Raw genomic sequence first — 11555 nt, 5'->3', positions numbered from 1 at the left:
TGCTGATCTTGGGAGAAACACTGGATGGGAAACTAACACAAACACAGACTTCTGTGCAAGTTTCACATTAGGTTGTGGACAGCCTAGTGGGCGGCCAGGACCTGAGGGCTGGTGTGGGCTTGCAGGGCGGCTAAGAAAAATGGCGACAGTGGGCAACTGGGCGCTGCCCCCACATTGCGGCCCCAGAGCGCCCTGCGCGGGGCCATGCCAGGCAGGGGTGAGGCACCAGGTGTCCCTGGGGGTGCAGTCCCAGGCTGGCCAGCAGCTGCAGCGGCAGGAGGCAGCTGCAGCGGCAGCCCCACTCTCGGTCACAATGAGGTTGTAATCTTCAGTAATGCTGCCTAAAAAGACCTTGAAGATGGGTGGCTGGCTGTCAGCTGTAAAGTCCAGATCCAGGCGTTCAAGGCTCACACGTGGCACCTTGCGCATGAGGCCGCTCACCTCGCCCTCACCCGAGTGGGACCACTTCACACCTGACGCATGGGGCTCTGCACTTGTGTAAAATTCATCTGACCTGAAGCCATAGCTTTCTTGCACATCCATGGACTGGCTGCTTCCAGACCCCTGCTTGCTCAGAGGTTCTGGGGCTCTTGGAAGGGTCATGGGTGCAGGGCCTGTTGAGTTGGTGCCAAGACGCTCTGCCACAATTTTGCCAAACACCTCTGCGCTCTTGGTCCAAGTGTTGAGGTCCCACTGAAATTTCATCTCACCATCTGGCTCAACAAAATCCACAATCATCTTGAGAGCCCGATGCAGCTGGAAGTAAATCAACTTCTTGGACAGCAGCAGTGCTGTGTTGTTGTCACTCTCCAGAGCCAAAGAGGCAAAGCGCAGGATGTGCTCCTGGTGCTTCTGAATCTTGGTCATGGTCCAGTGCTGCCACTCCAGGTGCTCCTGTTGCCCTTCCGTCACCTTCTGGACATCATTGACTAACACGCGGCCTCGCTTATTCAGCTCCTTCATGATCTGCAAAATGGCCATCTTGACATCCACCTGCACACGCTTCTGCACATCAGACACCTGGCAGATCGAGCTGCGGACCTCCTTGATGTTCTTCTGCAGGGTGGCATGTTTGTCCCCAAGGCGCTTCACCAGGAAGGCCAGGAGTTTGCGCTGGTTCCTCACCACGTCCTCCAGGAACTGGTACTGGTAATCTTTGTGGACATCTGGCGTGACCCGCACGTGAAAATGTCAAAGCTCTCACAAAACAGCACGAGGGGTTCATGCTTGTACACGTTGCAATAGACTGTGTGCTCACCATCTCGAGACTTGGCTGGTCCCCGCGCACACACACGGAGGGCGCGAGTGAGCAGACGCGCACACCGATGAGCCAAGTTCCGCAGCCTGGCATGGCTTCTGGGGACTGTTATGAGTAACCCCTCCCTCAGAAGCCATGTTGAAGGGATGAAAAGGCAAAACACACTCCAGTTTAAAAGAGCTGTCAGCAGGGAATGATGCTCATTGCTTTGTGGAAGAGTATTAAAAAGATTGTAAACAAGGGCATGGTGGCGCCCGCCCTATGGCAAAAAAGATTGTAAACAAGAGGAAGAATAAAAAAGAAAAATGGGAGTATCTTATCCGGTGGAAAGGCTATGGGAGAAAAGAGGACACGTCACGTGGGAGCCAGAACACCACCTCTTGCACTGTGAGGAGTTTATCGACGAGTTCAATGGACTGCATGTGTCCAAGGACAAGAGGATCAGGCCAGGGAAACAGCCTAACACCTCCAAGCTCCTACGTGACAGCCGGAGCCCAGCGAGTGAGAAACTAGCCCATAGACCTTCAGAACCTAGGAAGAGCAAAGGGACTTCCCATAAACGGAAGCGCATCAACCCTCCCCTATCTAAGCCAAAGAAGGGGTACTCAGGCAAGCCCCCTGCAGGGGGCGATCGAGCTGCCAAGACGGTGTCTTACAGGACTACCCTCAGCGGTTTGCAAATAATGCCCCTGAAAAAGTCTCAGAATGGGATGGAAAATAGGGACACCGGCTCTGAGAAGGACGGGAGGCACTTTGGAAACGGGTTGCATCAGCCTGGCTTGGACTTGGACGATCATGTGGGAGAGCAGGATGTGGGTGATTGTGAAGTGAGCCCTGCAGCACTGGCAGAGAACGGGCTCGGCTCTGCTCTGACTAATGGGGGATTGAACCTCCACAGCCCTGCGAAGAGAAAGCTGGAAACAGAGAAGGACTATGTCTTTGACAAGAGGCTCATGTACAGCGTCCGCCAGAATGAAAGCAACTGTTGGTTTCAAAATATTGTCGTGCGGAAAGAAGAAGGGTTCACCCACATCTTGCTGTCCAGCCAGACCTCGGATAACAATGCACTGACACCTGAGATCATGAAGGAAGTCCGGTGAGCGCTCTGCAATGCAGCCACAGATGACAGCAAACTGCTGCTCCTCAGTGCAGTGGGGACTGTGTTCTGCAGCGGCCTAGATTACTCCTACCTAATTGGTCGGTTGTCCAGCGACCAAAGAAAGGAGAGCACTCGAATTGCCGAAGCCATCAGGGACTTTGTGAAGGCCTTTATCCAGTTTAAGAAACCCATTGTGGTGGCCATCAATGGGCCGGCCCTGGGCCTGGGTGCCTCCATCCTACCCCTCTGTGACATCATGTGGGCCAATGAGAAGGCCTGCTTTCAGACGCCCTATGCCACCATCCGCCTCACACCTGCTGGCTGCTCATCCTACACCTTCCCCCAGATCCTGGGTGTGGCTCTGGCCAACAAGATGCTGTTCTGCAGACGGAAGCTCACTGCCCAGGAAGCATGCAGCTGAGGGCTGGTATCCCAGGTCTTCTGGCCCACCACGTTCAGTCAGGAGGTCATGCTGCGGGTCAAGGAGATGGCGTTCTGCAGTGCCGTGGTGTTGGAGGAGTCCAAATGCCTTGTTCGGAGCTTCCTGAAATCAGTGCTGGAAGATGTCAACGAGAAAGAATGCCTCATGCTCAAGCAACTCTGGAGTTCCTCCAAGGGCCTGGATTCCCTGTTCAGCTACCTGCAGGACAAAATTTATGAAGTCTGAAGAGCCCTGACTCACTTGGCCCAGTGCTCAAGGGCACCTGACTTTCATCTCTGCCTTCTGTTTTGAAAAACGGAGCCCAGTGTCTGCCCCGGCCAAGGAGTTTGTCAAGGTGTTTCTTTATACCAAGGGTTGTGTCCATTTCTTCATATCCTTTGGTTGCTCCTCATTGGTTTGATTTTGTGTAACAGTTGGGAAACGCAGTAGACCTAGTCTCTCCCACAAACCCACCCTAGCTGGCCAGAAAGCTCTCGAGGGCTCTCTCTTCCTAGAGCTCTGCCAGGTACCACTTCCTCTCCCCACTTGCTGAAATGCACCATCGTGGTCCAGGAAGGGGAAGACTGCTTTCCCCCAATCCTTCTGATTCAGGCTGTGTCTACACAGTGCCTCTGATTTGGAGACTTGGCTGTCATGGATCTCTCTGGTTAAGTGTCCATTGAGTGCCAGGGGATGTCCAATCTCAGGAAATTTCTAGACTGATGAGCAAAATGATTGTGTAGACCTGGCTTCAGTCTCCTCTCTGATGCAGATCTGTGTGACTATTAGGACTTGGTCTTAAAACCCAACTGAGTGATTTACAAACCCAGATATCGTACATTTACAAATGTTTTGTTAAATATATATTTTTAAAACAATGTAAGTAAAATTCTGATAATTTATGTGTATTATATGTAAACCTAGTTTTGCAAAAACATGAACTACTAGGAAACTGTTTTTTCTTTAATCGGACTTATTTTATTTATTTATTTTTGTTTATATATTCTCATGTCTGTTGTTCACACAGATACTATTTTCATACTGCCCTAGACCAAATCCCATACAGGGTTCCTACTGTTGGGTGCATTCTAGCAATGAACCACATAGAAATACAATCCAGAAAGATGAATAGGAAGGATATCTGTGGCTAAAACAAATAGCTCTGCACCAGACTCTCTGTATAAAATGATTTTCCACAATGTCTTTGAAAAAAGCCCTGCTGTTTGCACACAGGACAGTCCACCACAGCGCCATCGCCTGCTGCGCCGCTGTCCCCCGAGCTGTTGGCGGCGCAGGCCCAAGGCAAGCGCTGCAGGCTGAATGCAGGCAGGGCAGCATGCGCGGCTCCCACTCCAACCACAGGCGCTCCTGGCACACACTGCAGTGGTCCAGCAACTCCAGCGCCTCGCCGCTGCCCTCCATGGGCAACAAGGCTGAGGCAGATGCCGAACCCGCGGCTGAGCCCATGCCCTAAGGGGCGGCAGTGTGCTTCTCACCGCCTGCCAAACCCTCGTCCGGCCCGGGCTACCAAAGGCAGCTAAGGCCACTGCTGCTGCCGAGGACGCCATTCACACGCCGTCGGGAGAGCCCAGGAAGGAAAAAAGCCACGGGGCGCACCGCGCAGGCACAAATGCGCTAGCCACCAACAGCTGGGCCGCTGCCACCACCGCTAGGTCGAGCACTGGGACTCGCCTCCTGGGCCGCTGCCTGACGCCTGCAGAGCGCTGCCGAGACACTTATCCCGATACTCTTATGGGTACACCACTTTTATAAAACTCCTTGCCAAAAAACACAAAATGGGGGAATGTAAGAATAAAATCCAACTGTGCCTGTTTAGCTCTGTGAAGATAACATTTAACTTTTGCCTTTTCGCTTCTGTACTAAGCTGATGCCGCCTTTATGATAAAAGCCCTGAGTCATACAAACCCCAAGGACTTGCTCAGCTCCTTGCAGGCCAGCTCAGCTCCATGCGAGAAGTCAGGTCCCTTATCTACTTCCTCATTCTTTCCTCCCCTCACCTCACCGATGTCTGTATAACCTGAATGCCCCCTTGTTCAGGGCTTCACTCACTACCATGTCTTGCATGACCGAGAGTGGAGTCCTAGCACGCTAGCAATAAAGCCTCTTGTATTTTGCATCAAGAACCGACTTTTGTGGTTGATTGGGGTCGCCGTAGCACTCCCTGGACAAGGAGGATCGGCCGGTTATTGGCAGGAACCTTTCATTAGCAACCGCCCCCCTCCTTGTGATATGACCACACTGTGATTCCTTCTTCTCCATTTCTCCCTCTGCTGTGTTTTTCAAGCTGCTGGGGCCAGGATTCAAATTGCGGTCAGCCCTGTGGGATCTGGTAATCTGGTATGTAAATCCACCCTCTGAGCTACATCAACTGGACACATTAAATGGAAACCAGAAGGACCGCTCCAGTCCCAACAGTATAGACTAGAAGCTGCAGGGTAACACAGGTAATCCTCTGTACAACAGCCCTGTGTGGAAGGGGCACCGGAGCTTAGGGCAAAGGCCTCTGCGCAACTCTCAGCAAAGGCTATTAGAATTTTTAACCAGAGGATTTCTTAAAAAAGAAATTATTTTATTTTTATTTATTATAATTCTTCCATTTGACCAGAGAAAGACATAGAAAGAGAGAAGGAGAGTGAGAACGTAAGCCACCAGGTCCAGGACTTGAACCGTGGTCTACCATGTGGGAGTCCTGTGCCCTAACCACCACGCCACTTTCTGGCCCCCAAACTAGAGAATTTCTGTGTGAGATTCCCCAACCTTTGATATTTAAGGCCCCTGTTTCGTACTGGGTATTAATCCAGACATTTTCCTAAGACTGAAGGTCATAAAATTGTCTTGAAACCTGAAATACCTGTGATGTCTTGGATAATATTGGAAAAACACTGCAATGGGGATGGCAGCGCCCAGAGAGTTTCATTAAAAAATAGAAATTTAGCCAGGTGGTGGCCCAGGGGCAATGTAACTGGAGCCACATGGGAAAGGGCCCGAGTTCATGCTCCAGCTCTCCGTGAGCAGGATGGTCACGTGTGCATGTGCCCATGGTTGGGGCCAGCTGAGTCTGAGGGTGGATCATGGCATGGAGACCCTGGAAGGGGTGTCTCTCTCTTTCTTTCTGTCTGCTTTTCTCTCTCTCTGACTCTTCCTTATAGAACAAATAAGTAAGTGAAAGAAAATATAGAAATATGAATGCAGGATCATGTGACCAGGAAATGTGAGGAGAACTACTCATGAACAGGAAGCTTCTTTCTCCCTAGGATTGACCTCGGAACTGCCTGAGGAGCTGCTGGGCTCTGCCATCCAGGAGACTGACTTCTATCGTTTCGTTCTAGAACAGCCTGCAGCTGAGCCACTTAGAGCTGTCTCTCTGTCTCTCTCTGGTCAAAACTGAAAGAAAAAGATAGTAGGATCACCTAAGGCCTATTTGCCACCTGAACTCCATGCTTCCTCCCCTTCAGGCTTCTTTCTCCTTCCTTCTGGCTTCAGCTTTCACTCCCAGCAAATCTGTTCCTATCGAGTCACCTACTTGCCCAGGACGGTCAGCTCTTCCTGTTTCTTTACCTCTCGCAGCTTTCCTCACACTTGAAGCACTTTTCTCTTTATTTCACTCAATTCCTCTAGATTGACTTCAAAAATTATATTAAGAAGTAGTTCTGGGACTGCAGGAGGATGGCGGCTCCGCCCGTGTGGCATCGTTTGCGCTACGCGAATTTGCCCCGTGGTGACTTTCGTGATGTTTAGGAGGCATCTGCAGGGACCAGCAGTTGGCGTAATGGCTATGTCGCTGGACTCCCATGTAGTAGACCAAACTTCGTGTCCCGGACCCGGTGGCTTAAAACTCAGGTCGGACGCATGTGCAAGAGGAGAATGGAGGAGAAGGGTTTGCGGCATGGCCATCCCCCTTGTGGGGGTGATTTCTCGCTTTTTGTCTCTCTGTCTCTCTATGTCTGTCTGGCAAGGGCCCGCGCCCTATAGCAAAAACCTCTTTAAAAAAAAAAAAGAAGGCATCTACAGAACGCTTTTTTAGCACTTCCCTGGAGTGAGACATGCAGGTGGTGCAGGGGTCCTCGCCGCTCGGCCTTGTGGTGCTGGGGATGGAGGAACCAGCAGCTTGCAGCTCCCGTGGTGGCTGCAGCCCGAGAGGTGCGCAGTGTCTCACTGTGCACACAGTGCCATGCTGTGCTAGCCGACTCCGTGCACCTCACCTATCACCTGTCGTAGGGCCTGGGCCGTGGTCTTCTCCAGAGTGACAGATCACATCGTTTGGAAGAACCCTTCTAGTTGGCACTGAAGGTTCGCTGAAGGGCAGCACCTACAACCTTTTACTCTGCAGTGTCTGTGGGATTCCCGTTGGTTTCCATCTTTACTCCACCCATGCTTCTCTGGCCGCCTTGAGAGGTCACTTCTGCCTTTACAGCGACAACATGGTGTGCTACCACTTGAAAACAAGGGCCGTCGGAAATGCATCTGAGATGGATAGTCACAATGTACCAGAAAAGATCCAGAGCTGAAGAGCAGGTAATGCTAATGAATACTGTTTAAATTTACTAGTGAAGACCCCGAAGGAAGTGACTCTGACCAATCCAAGCCAGAGAACTGATGCAGAGCCAGGAATTGAGTCTCAGGTTCAGCCTTTACTGCTGTCTTCAAGAAATGTTGTTTAATGATTTCTTGACAAAGACTGGCTTCAAGAACGGGTATGGAGGGGCCTGCAGGGGGCATGGTGGTTGGGGGCGCTGGACTCCCACATGGTCGACCTCCCTTTGAATCCCAGACCTGGTGGCTCTCTCTCTCTCACTCACTCCCACTGCCTCTCCCTCTTTAGCTCTTTCCACCTTTCCCCCTCTCTCTGGTCAAATTAAAATACATAAATAAATAACATAATTCTAAAAAAAAAGAAGTAGCTCTGGCTGGAAGAAAAGGGTAGAGAATTATAAGAAAGTTTGTGAAGCCACCACCCAGGTTTGTCAATTTGTAACATTTTAACATCATCGACTATCTGCAGTATATTCAGCAAATAATACAGAGATATGCAGACAGCCCTCAGGTCCCAGGTGGAGGACCTTCTGTGAGAGGAGCGCCCGGTCCCTGATCCAGGGTTGTGGAGAGTGTGGGTGGGGCTCACTGTGGGCCTCACAGCAGGCCAAGTGTCCTTTCAGCCTGAAGGCCAACATTTTGGGGGATCCAGGCCAGGCATTCAGAATCCTAAGAGCTCAGATCTCAAGCTGCAGAGACCAAAGACTCCATACCACTCTGTGTCGTCGGAGTGTGTGTGCAGACACATGTGACACGTACGTCATAACTGGTCACCTCTCAGCTGTGGTGTCCTCAGGGTTGCCTTTATTGTTCTGCTGACGTTTGTAACCCATGGATGGAGCTGACATGGAGGAAGAAGCCATTTCTTCCTTTGAGAGGAGACATCAGTCAGAATTTATGTCCTGTGGAGTCCAGAGGAGTTGAGAAAGGAGATTTGTTCTTTCTATCCCATGAAAATTTTATTTCAAATGTTAGGACCAGCAGTTAGCGTAATGGCTATGTCGCTGGACTCACACGTAGTCGACCGCGGTTTGCGTACTGGACCCAGTGGCTTAAACTCACGCCGGGCGCGTGTGCATGCGTGCCCAAGATCCCGAGAGGAGAGTGGAGGAGAAGGGATTACGGCGTGACCATCCTCCCTGGGGGTGATTTCTCGCTTTCTGTCTCTCTCTCTCTCTGTCTCTGTCTATCTGGCAAGCACACGCACCCTATAGTGAAACCCTCTCAAAAAAAAAAAAAAAGAAAATTTTGTTTCAAATGTTTTAAAACTTTATAATGGATAGTTTATCTTATCAGAAGGTAAAACATGCTCAATTACAAGAAATACATAAAATGTACAGAACTGAAAAGAAGAAAGCCTCCTCCTGTCTCCAAGGGAAGGGCCATGACTAACCTCTGGCTGGCAGGTCTTTACAGACCTCAAGGGGACGGTGTCACCCACAGATTGCCCGTGCTCATGCATACCCCACCCCTCCTGAAGTGTGCTTTTCTCAGCCACAGGACACTCGCTGGTGGATAAGATACCACCCCCACACATACCCAGAAGCAGCCATTGTGATGGCTTCTGAAAGACCCCGCTCTCATTACAATGTCAGTAGCATAATGAATGACACACCTACCAGTGCCCGTGACAATTTACAATCTGTCAGAAAACCTTTGGAAGAGCCCTGGAAAGGAGCAAAAGGAGGCAACTTTTGGACTCCATGAAATGCTGCATTTTCCCAGAGAAAACTGAACGTTCATCCTGTCCACGACTCTATCCCTTCCCTCCTTATCCATTATATACGTATATGTATCCCAAAGATCCTATCTTTGGGAGAAAATGAAAAATGGGTGAGGGGCCAGCAGATGGCATGATGGTTACATCACTGGACTCCGTAGTTGACCATGGTTTGAGTCCTGGACCTGGAGGCTTAGAATTCAAGGCAGGCATGTGTGCATGTGTGACCCAAATCCTAAAAGGAGAATGGAAGAGAGGGAACTGCAATGTGGCCATCCCCCTGAGGGCTGATTTCTAGCTTTCTGTCTCTCTCGTGAGTGCACGCACCCTATAGAAAAAAATATCTCTAAAAGAAATAATAAAAATAAAATAAAACTGATGACTAGGGCCCATCAGGTGGCAGCATGGTGGTTAGAGTACTGGACTCCCACATGGCTGGCCATGGTTTGAATCCTGGACCTGGCAGTTTGCTTTCTCCCTTTCTGTCTGTCTCTCTTTTGTGAGCACACAAGCCCACAGCAGAAATTAAAAAACATTGAATTAAATTCTTTAAAAGAAATCATAGGTGACAAAAGGATTATTGGGCTATGCTTTGCAGCCACCCTGAGTATCTACCAGTTGTTTTCTTTTATTTTTCCTTTTAAAGTTTAATTATTTATTTACTTTTTGAGAGCATGTGTGCAAGACAAAGAAACACAGCCCCCCCCACAGGGTCTCCTGACGGAGCTTTACCCACGCCAGCCTTCCTCAGACACCGGCACCCACTGACGCCCAAGCCCTGGACGCAGGTCAGCCTGGTAACCAGACCCTGATCTTCTACCCGGCTTTCAGCCTTCGAGAATAATCCGCCACCACTGTACCCCCATGGCTGGGCTCCTGCTAGTTGTTTCCTGTGCGGGACTATGTAGCTCCAGCTCCACTTCAGGACTCACTTCGAGTCTTGCTTCTGTTGGTTCGTTTTTGTTTCCCTCCATTCTCTTAAGACTTCAGCGCTGGCATGCACACACATCCCGTGGTCAGGCGTGTGGGAATCCAGCGCTTTGACACCACACCACCTTCGAAGGATTCTTACACGTTTCCAAACTGCATCTCAAAAGCACCATACTGACTTATCTGCGTCTTAGACAAGGTCACTGGACAAGGTGTTTCTGGGGACTCGAATGTCTGAACAGAACCCTTACTGGTGTGAGGAACGACCTGTGAGGATCCCACAAGAGAGCACTGTTACCATTTCTTTTTTTTTTTTTTTTTTTTTTTGAGAGGTTTTCGCTATAGGGCTCATGCGCTCACCAGACAGACAGAGAGAGACAGAGAGATAGAAAGTGAGAAATGTCCCCCCCAGGGGGCATGGTCACGCCGCAATCCCTTCTCCTCCATTCTCCTCTCGGGATCTTGGGCACGCACGCACACACGCCTGGCGTGAGTTTTAAGCCACTGGGTCCGGGACGCGAACCGTGGACAACTACGTGGGAGTCCAGTGACATAGCCATTACGCTAACTGCTGGTCCCCTTACCATTTCTTTTTAAGAGAGATTTTTGCAAAAGGGTGTGTGCACTCACCAGAGAGACAGAGAGACAGAACGCGAGAAATTACCTCCGGGGGCTGAAGCGGGGACATGCCACTGCATGAGTTTGAAGCTGTCGGGTCCAGGACTCAAACTGTGGTCCACTACGTGGGAGTTCAACGACACAAACACCACGCCATCTACTGGTTCCACCAATTTTTAATTCACTCCTGAAGATGGTATCTTTTGCCAATTGCTGTCACAGGTCTAAATTATGGACCTGAAGCTCAGTGTCAAAGACACAAGCTTTATTCCATGGCCACAGAATGGACACGTGAGAGAAGAGCTTGCAGATCAGCTTCTGGCTCACCTCGTACTGAGAATCTGAAGGTACTATGGTGGTGATTACGGGAAGGCATAGAGTCCTAGAGAGGAGAAGTAGTCAAAGTTTTCCCTGGAAAAAGCAGGGACTTTTTGGAATTTCAAAACCCACCTACTTTTCCTCCTTTTTAAATTTTTATTTATGTATGTACTTATTTATTTTTTGCCTGAGGCACATGCTGGGGGGAGAGAGAGAGAGAGAGAGAGAGAGAGAGAGAGAGAGAGAGAGAGAGAGAGCGAGAGGGACAGAGGCAGTGAGAAAGAACTTGAGAAATCACCCCACAGGGGGGTGGCCACACCAGCACAAACCCTTCCCCTCATTCTCCTCTCAGGATCTTGGGCATGCATGCACACATGTCCAGCCTGAGTTTCAAGCCACTGGGTCTGGGACTTGAACCATAGACGGCCACATGGGAGTCCAGCAACAAAACAGCTACACCATCTGCTGGCCCTCCTTTTCCTCCTTTTAACTGCTCCTCTGATGACAGTCCAGGAAGTTGTACGCTGTCACGGCATTGGCAGGTGTGTAACTTATTATGCTAATGACATGATGAGGTTGGGGTCTCCCCAGGTCACTGTGTGACCATCTCGAGTCCCACGGTTAGGCTGGCTCTTGG

General features: G+C 50.2%; 3 pseudogenes; 2 read left to right on the top strand and 1 right to left on the bottom strand.

Annotated features, from left to right (window-relative positions):
• Positions 1–83: 83 nt before the first annotated feature.
• Positions 84–4863, bottom strand: LOC102490844 (transcription intermediary factor 1-beta-like; annotated as a pseudogene).
• On the top strand, positions 1350–3141 carry LOC102479949 (chromodomain Y-like protein 2; annotated as a pseudogene).
• Positions 4864–5981: 1118 nt separating the features above from the next.
• Positions 5982–7307, top strand: LOC102490424 (protein Mis18-beta pseudogene; annotated as a pseudogene).
• Positions 7308–11555: the final 4248 nt, after the last annotated feature.

This window comes from Tupaia chinensis, unplaced genomic scaffold (genome assembly GCF_000334495.1).
Source record: "Tupaia chinensis unplaced genomic scaffold, TupChi_1.0 Scaffold000176_1, whole genome shotgun sequence".
Lineage (NCBI taxonomy): Eukaryota > Metazoa > Chordata > Mammalia > Scandentia > Tupaiidae > Tupaia > Tupaia belangeri.
This window is presented reverse-complemented; position numbering and strand designations above follow the sequence as displayed.